The 17,255-nt window shown below is 41.0% G+C and overlaps 1 long non-coding RNA gene across 1 annotated transcript in view; it reads left to right on the top strand.

The window, feature by feature from the left end:
* Window positions 1-12,317, top strand: part of LOC136571313 (uncharacterized) — a 123,288-nt gene extending 110,971 nt beyond the window's left edge. Inside the window, exon 3 of the long non-coding RNA XR_010785697.1 lies at window positions 12,227-12,317. This is a non-coding gene — a long non-coding RNA (uncharacterized lncRNA). The remainder of the gene's footprint in view (window positions 1-12,226) is intronic.
* Window positions 12,318-17,255: the final 4,938 nt, after the last annotated feature.

Here is a 17,255-nt window from a genome sequence, read left to right as displayed (position 1 = left end):
ATGTAATAACCCTTTAAATACTTTGTGAGCCCTCTAGTGGTGCTGTCCATGCCCTGGAAACCTCCAGGAGGCAGCTGGAGCAGGGCAGCCTTTCGTGTGAGTACCAACACTGCTCTTAAGGGTGCAGCGTGCACATCTCCCTTTTTCTGATTAGCTTTGAAAACCACAGAGGTGAGGGCTTTATTTCTGCTTCTCCTGATAAAAAATTCTTCAGAACAAAGGTGTGTGGCTCCTACACACCTCAGGCAGCTGAGGTGGACAAGGCAACATCCTAAGAATGTTGTCCTTAGACAACATCCTAAGACAACATCATCCTTAATGTGTCTGCTGCAGGTCTGGTTTTCAGTATGCTGTGGGTTAAACAGCATAGCAGGGATACAGCAAGAGTTCACCAGAGAGGAAAAATTTGGCTGCAAAATCCTAAACCCATTTCTAAAAGAGCTCATCTATGGGATTTCTGTGCTGTGAAAAGCATCACTCTGCTTTTATTCCAAACACAGTTTGGAGCGCTCCTTTATTTTTTTAGAATTGACTCATAAAGACTCCAGGAGGGCAATTAGTGAAATAAACCTCTAATCCTCGGTGCAGTGCCTGCTATGGCACTGCTGTTTAACAGCCTCCTTGCTAATCAGTTCTCTTCAGTGGGCTAAATGCCATAGATGCTATGTAAATAAATGCAAGTTTAAGAGTGTTCTACAGCGAGCAGTTGCAGGTCTGTTCCTTCTCCTCCACCATAAAATCAGCAGGCATGTCAACAGATATCTACTCCACCTTGCAGAAACAACTTTCCTGCTTGTTTCATTGCTGCAGCTCAGGAAAAACAGAAGCAGGGAGCAGCAATAAAACAGCCTGTTCATCGTGGGCAGCACCACCAGCATCTGATACCTGGTGGCAGCCAAGGCATGGAGCAAAGGTGCATATTTTAGAGTCGAAACAATGCCCACCGTTTAGGTGGCTATTTTATTTCTTCTGTGATAAATTTAAAGCCAGACTCTCATAGTTAGAGCTTTCTGGATGAAATGGCTGCTCCTTGTCACCTTCTTCATGCATAACATTTCTCCAGAGGAGAGGTTTTCCAAGTTGAGATGTTTTCCCTCACAAATTATATTTGTAAGGGAATATTATTGAAATTAGTGAAACATGAGAAATATTAGAGGTATTAGTGAAAATTAGTGAAGCGTGAAACATTAGAGATATTAGTGAAACATGTAATAAATATAATTTGAAATGGGGCAGTGTGCAAAATCCCATCAAAGACAGATGAAACCCAGCCCTGTTGAGGATGGTGGCAAACCTACATCTTCTTTAAAGGAACTAGAATTTCACCCTTATGTGTCAATGAGCAACACCTTTTAACTAACTTTTTTGTCTTCCAAGGGGGGTCAAAGAAATCTGTAATACTGGATGTATTTGTCATTTCTCTTCTGTGCTGTTCTGAGGTAAGAGCAGTGATGCTCAGAAAGAGATAATTAAACCCTTAATATTTCCAATACTACATCCCAGTATCCTCCAGCACAGAGATGAGGGTGAAAAAATGAAGACACAAGGAGATGGAATTACTTGCCCTGAATTATCCATCAGACCTGTAAACAAAGCACAGGTCTTGTATGCTCATGGCATTGAGCAGACATCAAGTAAATAAGATGATGCTGGGTCCTGCAAGTTTCACCAAGTTATTTACATAACATTCTTATCAGTCTTCATACTTACATTGAATGGCAAATCTAAATAAACAAAGCATTTTATTTGAGTTAAATAACAAATCTTGAATAAACAAAACATTTTATATGAGTGTCTAGCATTTAAGAATTTTCAGAATCTCCAGAGTTCCATTGTCTTGCCTCTGTAGAGAACTGCTCCCTTCCTTTTTTTTCAGTGTGGATTTTTTAATAATTTCTGATAATGTTGTGATACATATCACTGGCAACTTCAAACACTCACATTTTACAGATAAATGATCTTAATTATACAAATTCCTTCTGCCTAGTGAGAACTTATTAATATAGCAACATCTTATACATTAATACTAATTTCCACATATATTATTTATCAATATTTTAGCATCTAGCACAGGTGGTGAGCTTTTCACTGACTAAAATGGTGAATGAACTCAGGTAAATTATACTGACAGACCATATGCACCATGTGCGTGACTGCTGAAACCTAAGAATTTCACAAAGCAGAAAAAAAGATGCCATTTTTTTTTGCTCTCCAAGTGTTACCAACTTTGGAGTTCATTTTCTTCTATGCACACAGAGACACAAAATATTCAGCAACATCATTAGGTATGTTTATTAAGGATAGAAAACTGGACCTGTTTACATACTGCACATGCAAAGCCATTCTGAAGTTATTAGTTTAACTAATAGGCAGTTAAATGATTTCAAAATATGCTTAGAACAGGTGAGATTGCTTAAAGAGGAATATTTCTGAATTCAATAACTGAAAAAGGTGGCAGCAAACCCTGCAAATTCAGATCAGTGTAAGCTAGAGGACAAAGAGCTGGTTATACAAAAAATGAGAATTGAAAGGATTCAGTGAGTCCTGGTGAAATTCCACAATAGCAGAATACAGCAATTTCTTTGCAGAATGTTTAAAAGAGTTTGTTTCTTTACCTTTATTTGAATTTTAATTTTACTATGAGATGTTCAGAAATAATTTTTGATTTTCTTAAATTAGCAAGATCCTATCCATTTAGGAAAACAGTGGGGGCTTTTCTTCTACCTTGCATTAGACTGAAAATATTCACACTTAGTATAAAATAGCTATAAATTATGTAGTATAATTTCCTGCCAAAGATTTGGATCTGCTCTTACTAGGGCTAGTGGTTTGTCAGGATAAACCATGCATGTTTTCATGGGGAAAATGCAAGGTGAGCACCATGAACGTGCAGTACAAAACATGGGTAATTTTATTTAAATACAAATATTCTTTGTTTTGAAATACACATAGATATTACCTATTTTTAAATACACACATTGAAAAATAAAGAAGAACAACAATTTTGTTAACTCTTTATCTTTACTTCAGTGGCAGCAATAGCAGAGTGGTTTTATTGCCCTCTCCTCATTTCTGCTTCTTTGGCCGTGCAGAGGGAACTGAGTTTTCCTAGTTCTGTGGGGTCAGGGGATTCTGAGCACACAGGTGACTTCTCCAGGGGCTGCCAGGAGGTGAGGCAGCCAGCCCACATCCAGTGGGTCACCCTGCCAGCCTTCAGCCCTCTAAGAGAGAACTCCAGGTGATGGACAAGACAAAAAACATCGCTATTACAGATTTCCACAGAGCAGCCTTGTCCCTGGAGGGCGTAATTACAGAATCATCAAGGTTGGAAGAGACCTGCAAGTTCATCCAGTCCCACTAGCAACCCAGCACCACCATAATCACCCCTAAACCATGTCCCCAGGTGTCACATCCAGATGGTTCTTGAACACTTCCAGAGACTCCACCAACTCCTTGGGCAATTTATTCCACTGCCTGATCACTGTGTCAGTGAATTTCTTCACTAGTATCTAACCTGAACCTCCCCTGGTGCAACTTCAGGCTATTCCCCTCTTGTCCTTTCACTTGAGACATGGCAGAGGACACAGACCCCAGCTCACTGCAGCCTCCTCTCAGGTAGTTGTAGATGTCTTTGGGCTCCTTCCATGATCACAACTAAGATAAAGTAATCTGATATAACTGAGATAAGGTAATCTCTCAACTGAGATAACATAACCACTTGTCCAGAGAAGTCTATTTCTTTCTGCCAATTAATCAATCAACCCAGATAAATGAATCTCCAGCAACTAAAATGTTTCTCTATGAATTTTGTCCCCTGTTAAGCCCCCTTCTATTCTAAGGTTCTGTACCACCTTCTATTCACAGGTGGTACAGAACCAGAGGGGGTGTGTTTATACTAACAGCAGCCCTGCCAAGTCAGAGCCCACCTTTCACTGAAAAGAAAGGTCCTGCTCCATCTCCCCTGCCCTTTCTCCCCAGCTGCAGGCACCCTTCTCCCTCCCCATATTGGCTTTGGAAATTGTGTGGCCTCAGGGCGAGCCCTCTCACTTGACAGGCTGACATATCTGGCAGTAAATTGTTTTTTACTTGCATATTTATTTATCTGAGGTGTTGGATTCCCACCAGGTCAATTCTCTGCATTGATTTGCCCCAGGGCTACCTGATCTCTAGAACCACCCCAAGGGAATGGGGCAGGCTGGGGGAGGAGAGAGGGTGAGGATCAGGGTCTCCTCTCTCTTCCTTGGCAGGGCTCAGTGAGATGTGAAACCATAACCAGAAGATGAAGCTCACTGGCAGCTTGATGTCCTGCCTGCTCCTGTCCCATACTCCTGTCCTGTCCTTGCACCAGCCCCAGCAGCTGCAGGAGCTGCATTTGACAAAAACCTGACACTTCCTGGCAGTCCTTGTTTCAGCTGCGCTGGCAGAAATGCATTTCACTGCTGGGTGGGCAGGCAAGAGCCCACCCACACTGACAGGAGGGAGCAGGCAGGGCAGGGACATGGAACCACAGCAGGTAGACAGGATACAGATGGCTTGAGATACTTTGGAAGGGCCCCTGAGCTATCCAGAAGAGATCATGAGCTGTAGCTGTGGGGTTGGCATCTTTGAGAGCCCCTCTGAATGTGTTCACAGTGTCCCTCTTCCCACATCACTCAGCACATCTTTCTTCTCTTAAACAAATGTCTCCTTATGGCAAGAGCTGTGGATGGATTTAAAAACACACGAAGCCAGCTGAAAACAAAACTCTTGTGACAGCTATCACAAAACTGCAGCTCTAACAGCCATGGCTGCCTGGATGTCGAAACATTGCTGGAAGAGAGTCGGGCTCAGTGCAGTGGCACTCATCAAACCCTGGCATGATGAGAGGTATCCTTCCTGTTCACACAGGCATCCCAGAAGCCAGAACTGTCTTTCTGCATCTGCCTTATAAAAACTTCTTTCTTGAGCTGCATGTATCAATTCAGTTTGCTTTCCTTCTGGATGATGAGCAAACGCGAGCTTTTGAGTTTATCAAGCCACAGCTGTGAGATACCTTTGACAGGGAGTCTGCAAACCCAAAACCCCCAGTCTGATGAATATTCTCAAAACTAAGCACATTCAGGCTTCTGTGCACTGGATATCACACAGGCTTCCACAAGATGTGAGGGACTGGCAAAACAGAGCAGTGAGCTTAATTATGAAACAAAAAGCAACTATGAGAGCAACTATGTAGTAGCTAAGGGTACCCAAAACCCAGAGATTAATTCTGTCTTCCTGAGATATGAAGGACTGGCTGTTACAGGCCTGGTTTATCACTGTGTTAAACCAATTTTATGTTGGTGTAAAACCAGGATGATAGAGCTGTGCTGAATAAACCCGAGTATGCATCCCCTCTGTTTTGTCATACACTCTCACAGATCTAAAACCAGCTAATGATTGAGAAAATCAAAGAAAAACCTGTAAAAATGAAATGGTAGAAATGTCAGGTGCGGGGGAAGAGAATCGTTACACTACTTGATCAATGCACTCCTACTGAAATGATTTGGCCTGAGGGGCAAGAGAAATTTATTGGGAAGATAACATGCAGCAAGATAAAGACCTCTTGGAAAGCAGCATTAAAATATCTTTCCTGAGTAATTAAACCAGGCTAAAAGTTTCTTAAAGACTTTAGGGTTCAACATCCCCTTGTGTGTTTGACCACCTCCATCTCAACATTTTATTTAATGCTTGCAACCCTTTGAACCCCTGTTCTGTTGTTACTGAGCTTGTTGTACAGTACTTTATTGGTTTAGGAGACACTTTGATTCACAGTGACTTATTCACAGCATAATTCTATTCAAGAGAAGCAAGCATGTGACTCTCTACAGCAGCAGCACATTCTGAGTGGATAGCATGGCACACATTGCAAAATCTATATTCACCACAGAGCATGTGTTCATGCCATGAGAATTCATATTTCTTCTTTAAAACTACACGAGTCTTTCTCAAGTGTAAAAGGCATTAGGAAGTGCACTTGAAAACACTCTGAAGTTCAGGAAATGCCAAGGAACCTCATTTCTAAGCGTGTCTATTTGCACAGGAACGTCAATATGCAGAATGACTGCTGGGCTAGAACAATGCAGGAAAAGAATTTGCAGAAAGGGGGCCAGCATGGCTGGGATGAGCATATTGTGAGAAAAGTACCTTGCATGGTAGCAGAGCTTTCAAATAATGGCTCCATTTAATTCCATCTCTGATCATTAACTTTAGCTGTTTAAAATATTGCAAATATAGTCCTTATGAGATTGTTTAAAAGAAATTTTTGGCTTGCAATAAGTCAGTAGTAATCAGTGGCAATGGTACTTTTACAGTAAATGTACATGAAGTTTATGAGTGACTACACAGTAGGACATAAAAATATGTATTTCCAAGTTTTATGGGTGTTCTCCAGAAAAAACCCCAACCTTCTGAGAAGCCGATTTACCCAAGTAGACATCTATATACATCCATTTACTGTAAGAGAAACCAAATTTTTGTCCTTTGTAATGTTTACTTTGATTAACTATAGGTAGTTTGCCCTTTGATTGCTGCTAGTGTTCTGTGGAACCATTTGTTTTCCTGCAGAGTTAAGGGCATTAAAAGAGGAGGTATTGCCTTCTTTTTGGCATGAATTAATTTTAAAAGATCTTTTGTTTAAAAGGGTATTTTAAAAATCCTGAAGAAGCAGAGATTGCCCAGCCTCTTACCCATCCACTTTAGGAATGTGCATGAGCAGACACCTGGGACATGGACCTTATTAAGGAAGAAGAGAGAATATTTTTGTAAGGAGCACTCTGTTAAGTTATTGGCAACAAATCACTTGTCCCTCAGGACACACAGCACTTTCATTTCTACTGGCAAAACATGGAGGGAGCCTGCTCTAAGTTTACCTGTTATTTATTCTGAAAGGTTTTAATAAGGACTTAATTGTAGAAGGGTTTCCAAGGAACGAACTTGAAAATTAATGTATCCTTGTCCAGGGAAAATAATGGCTCTGCTGCATAGTTTAGAATCTTTGGGATTAAGGATGTGGCTGGTGGAATTTATGAAAAGTAGTGTAAATAAATACATCAAGATGTGATCATTTGGAGGTTGTTTCTCATAAGTGCTCTTCCTCCTCCTTTTGTGTTATTTATTCTTCTCTGCTGTGCAGCCCTGACAGTTTCCTTTGGGAGCTGGTGCAGATACCTGGGGTCTGGCTGCTGGGTCCCCCCAGACGGGATGGGCTGGTCCCACCTCAATGTTCTTGGAGGGCTTCAGCCTCCAAACACACCTTTTGAGGAGAAAGCAAACAAAGGAAGGCTCAGGTTCCCTTGCTGGTGCTCAGACAGATGCTGTACCTGCTGTGGGTGGGGGCTTCACCACCCTACAGTGCTCTGCTGGTGATCTTCTTTGCTTTCTGTGGAGGAGTCTGTTGACAATGGACTATTTTCCACCTGAAAAATGGAAGCAGTTTTGCTGTTCATCCTCCCTGTTGGAGGTTTTCAATGACAGGTGTGCTGCAGCAGCTCTGGAGAGCTTGAGGAGCCCACTGCTCTCCCACCACGGAGTCAGAGAAAGGCACGTGGGCCTGAAGAGCCTTTTGAGAGAGCTCTCAAGCCTCTTGAACCTGAGCTTGGCTGTTTCTGTTGTGAATGACAGCAAAGAGCCGATCACCCCTAACCAAGTTCGTGTTGCAGTAAAGGGAATTTAAATCCTGAGAGTTTTGGTTCAAGGCTGCACAGACACCTCCACTTGGTCACTGGCCTCTCTTTTTATTCCAACACTGTTGTAGGAATGTAAATTGGGACCAACAAGGAACAAAATGGTTTCTGTTCCTAAGTAGATGCTTCAGTTAAGGCCATCAGATGCAAGTTTTAATTATCGGTGAGGTAATTGAATACCAACATTTTTTTCTTTTGTTTCAGGCTGTAATTATCTCATTTTACACCTTCATGGTCACTGCTTGTTTTCATGGGGAGATTTTTTTGAAGTCCCTCACACTGATTTAAAAAAACATCTGAAATTACTAGCACCATAATTAGGACTGAAACTGGGAACAGCTCCCCCTAATAATTGCAGATATGATGAGTAACTGTAATTTATGTTGGCTTTCTATCACCACGAGTTTTACAAAAAGCAAACAAACAAAAACAAACAAAAAGGTCAGCATCCCCACATTTGCTTTTTGCCCAACCTGTCCCCTCCTCTCCTGATTCCTCTGGGCTGTGGCCACTGAATGGCAAAGGTGTGGGCTGAACATGTCTGTCTGTCTGTCTGTCTGTCTGTCTGTCTGTCGTTGCTGCAGCTCTCCAGTGTAACGTGGGGATGAGCCACAGTGGATCTCATCCACCTTATCCCCTCCTCCCCTGTGCCACATCCTCAAGCACAGCAGCTCACAAGGGTGTGGAAAACTGAGCTGACAAAGTCAGAGGACCCAGTGGATGGGAATGCATGACACCAAGTGTTGTGAAGCTATGAGGAGCCAACACAGAACAATTTGGCCCCAAATCCTCCTCCCAGATGTGTCTGTTGGGCAAAGGTCCACTGCAACCTCTCTTATTCCAAAATACTGCAGAAGTACTTTAAGAACCAAAAACCATTATGTTTTAAAAAATAACTATATTGGAGGGAGTTGAAGGTTTACTTTTTAGACACAATTGTCTAAAACCCCAGATGTTTCATGTTTAAATCACCATGAACTCAGAGGTCTGATGCTCCACTCAGGCCAGTCCCAAGGTTTAGAGGCTTAGAACCATCTAATAGACCATCCATATGTTGTCACTCTGTCCTTTCAGTGATGATTCAGACATTAAACTTCTCATTTTTATGATTTGTCTTTCAGTGTGTTTTTCATTAATATTAAGATAAAAATAAACCCCAGAAAGTTCTTAGGTGTATGAATATATCATTAATACAAGTGTTGAATGATTACGTAAGATAAGAGTGCTTTTCCTCCTCCCTTGCATTTCCATGGAATAAGAAACTGTAATATGCCTGAAAACCCTCCTTTGAAATGTTGCTTCACAATCATTGACTAGAAAGATCAGAACATTTCCTGAAATAATGTGGTTTGCATAAGGTCACAGTAGAGATCAGAGGGAAGAATTGCACCATGTCCCAGTTAAAATATGTCTTTTAACCGCTGAATTTGCTCTTTTGTAATTTTGAATATTTCCCCCAAATGAGCATAATCAAGATACCTCCACATGTGTTATTGTGCATGTATCTGTATTTATATACATGCCCATATACATAGCAGATGCAAAGATTTTGGTTGTATCGCATGCAACTGCAAAAACAAAGTTACTTCAGAAAATCAACCAGTAATAAAATGCTGTAATTTTTCTTAGGAAGACAAGAAAATGTGAGTAAAGATTAGAATTATAAAAACAAAAATTCACCTGGAAAACTCTTCTACAGTAAGCAGAACTGTTGTTCTTTATCACAGTGGTCAGACAGTCACCTGCAGTGTGGCAGCTGTCCCTGAACACCACTGAGTTCTCCATGCCCATGGCTCTGTACTGCTCTCATAATTGCTAACTGAAAGTTATGGGGAGAAAAAGAAATAAAATAAAATAAAATAGAATAAACTAAACTAAACTAAACTAAAATAAAAGGAATATCAGAGTATCAGTTTTAACAGAGCGCTGGAAACCAAAGAGCCACAATGTGTTGTCTGGCTGATGGTGTATCCAAAGTACATCTGGAAGTTGAAAGGGGCTGCAGGAAGACATTGAATGCACCTGAGAGATAACGATGTAAATCAGGTTTTGTGGTAATTAAGGTATGTGTGGTGAAAACAGAGGCAGATGCATGTTTAGATTAGTGAGTTGTGCCAAACATGATTGGTGCTGAAACTTCGAGAATTGATTGCCAAATTTGTTGTCATTCCCATTCTGGGCACAGAGTTTGGAGTAGAAGAGTCATTAGCGGCAACTCTCTCAACACTACCAATGTAATGATTAGTAAAACATGAAAACATGCTGGGCAACTAACATGGCCCTAAAAGTTTCTCTTATATTTTGTCTTTTACCTGCTGGTGTCCTAAAATGATATTTTCCACCTTCTTTTGTCCAAACCCCTGATTTTGGAGACTGAAATGCAGCATAAGACACACCCTTCAGTTCTCAGGGTCAGTAGGAACATTCACTTGCTCAGAGTTAATCACACACCAAAGCAATATTTTGAATGGCCATTTTAACCCTGCAACACCCTGCCATGTACCAAAGAAAACCCTACTGGCAAGGATCAGTGTTATCCCCAGTGTTGTCTCCCCAGCTCTGTTTATGGCAAGAACCTGTGCTTTTAATTTATCATAGTTCCCTCCTGAAGTCTGGTGTTGTCATGTAAAGCCAAACAGAGCAGATGTTGTTATGATAATGATGATTAACATTATTATTGATGTTTATAAATTAAAGCCTGTTTAGGCAAGCAGTCACCTGCCTGTTTGAGTTCTGTGGAACTGACAGGACCACTGAGGTCCCCACGCTTGATTAAAGGCTGTTTTAAATAGGAGTGAACCCGAACATATGTTTAATTGCTTCACTAGAAGTATGGAAAGTCTCATTCTCTTCATGGGACAAACCTTTGTTCCTTCCAGCCAGACCATGCAGGCATAAATCACCCTGAACAGCCAAAGAATCCTCTGCCTGCAAAAATCCCCGGATTGATCAAACTTAACACCTAATTACAGAGCTGGGGAGCTTGCACTGAAGGCGGTTTGAAAGGCTGCCTGGAACATCATGGGTTGAGCTGCCTTTGTTGGGAGCATTGTGCTGTGATGTGTAACGTGGGTAGATTCCTGTGGGATGTTGACAGTTTGTGGGAAATGCATGTAGGAGGAACTGGGTTACGAAGACCAGGGGGTTTAAATTTTTTTTTTTTTTTTTTTTACTCTCTCTCTCCCTCATTGTTCTGCATGTGGGCTTGGAGATTTTTGGGGTTTGGTTTGTTTTGTTGGCTTTTTAAGCTATGGGGAAGGAAGAGCTTCTGGTTTTGGAAAAATCCGGCCACTCCATGCAGTGTGTTATGAGCCACTCATTCCTGAAGGTTCGATACTGTGCTGGTCCTACCCTCCCAAAAGGATGCTGGTTGATGCTCCTGAAAGCTCTAATGTTCCTTTTTTTTTTTTTTTGCTTATGGCATTTATATTGAGTGCTAATCACTTGTTAAGCTATGGATTTATGTAATAAATTAATTAGCTCTGCAATGTTTTCTCCACTCTCTGCCTGCCAGTCTGTCTCTGCTGGGACTTGTTAGTTTTTTTCCAGTTACAAATAGCTCTCAGAATTATTATTTGTTTTTAAATAATTTATCAGGCAAATATTTTTTTCCCTTTCACACCAGAAGTGGATTTTCTCCTGTGTGTTATCCCAGCCTGAGGCACTGGGCAGGCGTGATTTGGGTCGGCACTGGCAGTGGGTTTTCCACACTCAAACATACAGAGTTTAAAGTTCATGAGCTTACAGAAGAGCAAGGATAGGGCCAGAAGCTTTGCCATTGGAAAAGGATGGATCTTGCCTTCATGAACAACTTAGGCCTAGTATTAACAGGGCATGAGCTATCCAAAGCCATAATGCCATTTGTTCTAGAAAAACCATTTTCATGGCACCCTCCCTCCCATGCTTTCTGTTCCCTCTCCTGAGTGTATGCTGGAATTGGTAGGATATCAGAGCAGGATGTGTTTAATCCAGAGATTTGTTTGGTGTTTACAACTTACTGAAAAATATTTCTTGAACTCCATGAATTTGCATATTCCAGCTTTCTTCATATGCATTCAGTCCATTTTAATTTTGCTAGAACAAAGAATTTCAGAGAATGGTTTTGTATTGGTGTTGTGAGAAAAAATGCAGTCTTTTATCACTCCTTATGGATTTTTATTATGTAACATTTCCACCTTTTTGAATGAGAGAAACATTGAATAGGAGCACAGGATATTTAATTTGTATTAGACTTATTATATTGAAACCTCTAATATATTTCTTCTTATTTTGTCTTTAAATTAAATGGACCTAATCCTTTTTATCTTTTCACATAGAAAATTCTTCATTCCTCTATTTATTTTAATTATTTTTATCTGAATCCCCTCTGTTGTTGTATTATCTCCTCTAAAAGCACTGACCAAAACTGAACAGTGTCCCTGTTGGCAGTGCATTATTCATTTTCCTATCACATTATGCTGTTTGTAATGTTTTCCACCCTGTCTTGCACCTCATAATACACAATTTGTCATTTTTTTTTCCCACAGATTCCACACCCTACAGAAGCTTTCCTGCAGAGCTGTCATCAGGAGTGAACCAAGCCTTTTCCAGAGTGTAGCAGTTTATAAGTCAATAAAGTGCCTTTGACTTTCTAAATTCTTACTAATTGTCAATGCTTGTACTGGGCTGCCATTCACCTGGCATTGTTAGGGTTGTCACCATGTTTTTCTTCAGTTTCAGCCAATAATGTGTTCAGTTCTGGTCCCCTCACAACAATAAAGACTTTGAGGCTCTGGAGTGTGTCCCGAGAAGGGCAATGGAGCTGGGGAAGGGGATGGAGTACAAATCTCATGGTCCGTGGCTGAGGGAGCTGGGGGTGTTTAGCCTGGATAAAAGGAGGCTCAGGTGGGACCTTACACTTGGTAAAACTCCCTGACAGGAGGTTTTGAGCAAGTAGCCATTGGTCTCTTCTCTCAAGAAAAAAATTAGAGGATGAGAGAAGCAAGGGGAGGTTTAGATTGGATATTAGGAAATATGTCTTCACAGAAACAGGTTGTCAAGCATTGAAACAAGCTGCCCAGGGAAGTGGTGGAGTCACCAACCCTGAAGGTATTTAAAAGACCAAAAATTGGTCTACTATATAATATATGAATTATTTTTATATGAAAGTGCAAGCATGGCACTGAGGGACATGGTTTGGTGGTAGATCTGGAAGGTGTTCAGGTGAAACTGATGCCTTTTCCAACTCAAACAACTCTGTGATCCTGTGTGTGTTCTGCAGATGCTCCCACATTATCACACATCCCTTTCTCAGGTTCATTTCCATCAGTAGCCCTGCAAGAAGACATGAGACACCCCAGTTTCTGCTCAGTTTCTGCCAGGCCACCTGGGTTTTTTGTTCTTACTCTTCACCTCACACCTCTGTGCTGTGCTCCAGCTCATGGGGCTCGTGCAGACACATCTGAGCTCCTCTGAACTGGCTGGCCAAGGTGGAGCTGGCAGAGTGTGGGAGGCTGAGAGCCTCCCTGAAGTAGCTGAGATGATCTCTGTGCTGATACACCTCTGTGCTGATACACCTCCCCTCCTGCAGCACGGGAGCTACGCTGGCAAAAAATGACTCACGTCAAGCTCCTCAGCCTCCAGCTGCACCTCTGGGTGCAACCTGTGCATGGCCTGCTTATTTCAGCCATGAGGAGGCTTTCTCCAGCATCCTGGGCTGCCATGTGTTAAACAGCCTTTCTGGGAAAAAAAAATATCACTTTATCAGAGGCTTTTTTGCATAATATCCGCAGAGGTAACTCCAGTGGTTCTAGATTCTTTCAGGCCTCCATTGAGCAAAATTCATAAGCTTTTGCTTAATAGTTAGCTACCACCAGTGTGATTTTTCCCGTGCTCCTATGTTAAACTCAGTGACATCTTTCTGTTTGAGTACTTGGCTGAAGAAACAAGCTGTGTTATGGGATGCAGTCTTTACACTTTATTTCTAAAAAGTTCATTTCTGTAGCCTGCAGAGCAGGTTCTGTGGTGCTGTGCCTGAAAGGCTGCTCACTGATAGCGGGAAATGTTGGCTGCAGTACCTTTCTGAACTCTGGCCAACAGAGCATTCAGATTAAGCAATAATTTAAGCAACATCATCATGAGTGGGGAGAGCACATGGCCAGTTAGTCACCAGAGGTACAGACGCACGCAGAAAGTAAATCCCCAACCTGTTATAGTAATGCACTTAGTTACTGGAAATGCAATATGAGCCTACTTTCATGAGCAAGGATGAAAGAACTTGTTTAACCTTTGTACAGCATTTTCCACCCACACACGGGAGTGACATCAGATGCCTCGTATAGGTAAAAAAACAAGTCAGCATTTGGGAGACTCCCAAACAAGAGACAGAGATAACCCCTTGCCTCTAAGTTTGTGCATTTAACACGCTTGTGGTGGGTCACTTGAAACTTCTTGCTGCTTATTCCTGGATCCTGATGGCTGTGACAGAAAAAAAAACCCCAAAAAACTTCAGCCCTGTGCGTAACGCACTGGACGTGAAGCATTTGCTGGAAGGTATTTTATGTTTGTGCATGCATGCATAAAGCAGGGCTTTTGCATTTAAATTGGGGGATATTTTCATTTTGAATATCCTGAAGATCAAATCACTGGCACTGGAGAGGGATTTTCAGGAGGCCAGTCATTAGCTGGCCTTTAAGTAAGACTGCAAAGCCTGGGAATGGGAATTTGAGTGAGCATCACTGAGCCAGACAAGCAGGACAGGGCTGGAAGTGTCTGGCTCTGTGCCGAACCTGGGTGGATTTCAGTCCACTCAACGCCACCTGAAAAGTCCTGCAGGATTCCTGAAGTTCAAGATTTCCTGAGCAACTCCATGCTAACCTTCGTGTTACTTTCAAAATACGTTGGGGCTTAGTTCCTGTGTGTCCCACTATGCAATAAGAAAGGATTTGGTTTTAATTGATGGTTTTGATTTTTGGAACAATCTGATTGTTCTTTCCTCCCTCCTGCTCACCTCCCACCCCTCAAAAATGCTTGATAAATAAACTTTGAAGTCCTGGGAGAAGTAGCATGTGTTGGTGAAGGGAGAAGGTGGGGGTGGCAGGGGTGGTGGAAGGAGCTCAGTTTGTCAACACAGCAGCCAGGAAGCAAGTTATTTATAAGGCTTGTGGTGGAGAGGGGGCCAGCCCACATGTTTTTAAAAAAGGGCTTAACTAATCACATGGTGCAGCTAATTCTGGTATTTGTAAATACAGTTCACTCTCTCTTGATGGATGAAAGGAGAGCTAAAAGAGGAGCACAGTTCAGGCTATGACAAGTCCATCTCTACACTCAAGGTGCCCAGATTTCTCTGGACTGCAGTGATGCCCCTGAAAAGGACTTCGCTGTGTCTAGGCAAAGCATGAATGGAGGTGCACGGGAACTGATGCTTTCTCAGAACTCAAACATCCTAAATAATGGCTCTGACAACACTCAGCCTAAATTCTGAATGCATTCTTAAACCACAGAACGGCTCATTTGCAGCAGGGTTTCATGACTCTCTCAAGGTGGAAGTTGACTGTGAGAGGCATATGACCATGAGACCGTACTTGGCTGGACTGACATCAAAAGTGAATTTTTGACACACAAAGATTTTTAAATCCACTGATTCAGTACAGTCCCATTTATATTTATTTATTTTTTCTGTGTAGAGCATATAGTGAGCTATTCTTGTGGGCTGAACGACACTCAAAGTCCCATGATGGAGGCATGACACAGACTTGACACTGCTGCCACATTCCTCAGTTCAACAGCCATGGGAAGGTTGGAAAAGGTCAAAAAAATAGCTTTATCTCCAGAGGGATAGTCTGCAATTTAGTGTTTGGCCAGGCAAACTCAAATCACATGTGTATGTCTTTATATATGTACGTATATAAATGTTTATTTATTTATATACATATATGCATATATAGAAATACATATGTGTGTATATAAACAACAGTATTTCACTCTTCAATACAGTTATATTTAATTTCACTTTCCTACAGTAAAAAACTAAATAAGACTAGTCCATCCCCCTTTTTTTCTTAAAGAGCAGTAAAAGACATAAACATGTGACATAGCAGATATACAAATGTTTGTACACTATTTTTATACTTGGAAAAGTATATTAAAAACAGATACACGTGAAATTATATATATATATATATTAAAATGTTATATATATGATTATATATTATATATGGTATGTTTATGTTTATATCATAAACATACCATATATAATAAACATACCATTAATATATATAGTAGTAATAATAATAATAATAATAATAATAATAATAATAATAATAATAATAGTTTTTTAAAAAAGCAAAAGCTGTATTTAGGTCTGCCTTGCTAAAGAGAAGGAAAGCAGAGAGAAGCTGCAATAGGTATTTCTGTAGAAACCCCTCTGAGTTATGTCCATTTACTGGTTGGAGAACTAAAATCACTTGAGGGCATGCCCTGCCCTTCATCCCCTGGATGTGATCCCAGTGGGATCCTGCAGAGCTCTGGAAGTGCAGCAGAGCTCCAGCTGGGGATGTGCCATCAGCACCAGGAACCTCACAGCTAGCATGGAATGAAACTTCTGGGTGAAATTCTGGCCCTGCTGACCTTGGCAGGTGTTTTGCAACTGGATGAAATGGAAAGAGAATTTAATCCTCTTTGTCCAGAAGAAGAGAGAAGAGAGAAGTTGTGAATCAAAACTAATACCCAGGTACAAAAGGGAGGGAATTTTATACTTTGGGGTATCAGGGGACCTGCTCTTGGTCTGGAAGGTCACTGGATGAATCAGGAAAGGCAGTAATAAGAAAAAAAAAAAGTGTTTTCCTGGTGTTCCAAAGAGGTAGGAAATGAGGATCAGTTATAATTTAAATGTAACTTGCTGACAAGATTTTCCTGAACTTTCCAACACCTGATAATGAGAATATGTGACAACTTTTACTCTCCTTAAAACAAAACAATAGACATCCAAGAGCAAACTTGGAAAGCTATGTTTTGAAAACAAAAAGTTTTAAGTGAAACAAATATCTGGAAAAGATTTTTAGAGGACACTTTGGTACCCTAAAATGCAGGGCACTCTGTCCCCTTCCAATATTGCATAAAAATGATGGAATTTGCTGCATCCCAACATCATCGTGAAGGGTGTTCCTTCCTAGCCAGCAGAACATGACACTGGAAGGACAACAAAAGGAGCACTTACTTAAAAGTTACAATTCCTATTTAGCCTGTAAAGGGGAAAGGGAAGACTAAATAGAATTTCTGTTTTATATGCATATATATGAAAACAGATATTTTAGCAATCTACTCCATGTCACTTCTCAGACGCATTAGAACAGAATGCATTTAGGGGTGCACAAAGAAATTATATTTCCATTTAAGTATAAGAATATGAAACTTTAATTTCAATCTTTGGTTTTATTTTTAGTCTAATATTTATATTCTTTCACAAAGCAAGGTATCAGCAAAAGCTGTCCTGGCCCTACAAAATACAAAATTGTCTCTAGTAATTTGCAGAGGTGTCTGAGCCCAACATTCCTCACTGGGCAGTTTGCTGAATGT

This window comes from Molothrus aeneus, chromosome 2 (genome assembly GCF_037042795.1).
Source record: "Molothrus aeneus isolate 106 chromosome 2, BPBGC_Maene_1.0, whole genome shotgun sequence".
Classification (NCBI taxonomy): domain Eukaryota; kingdom Metazoa; phylum Chordata; class Aves; order Passeriformes; family Icteridae; genus Molothrus; species Molothrus aeneus.
Note: the sequence above shows the minus strand (reverse complement) of the source record. Positions and strands in the feature narration are given on the sequence as shown.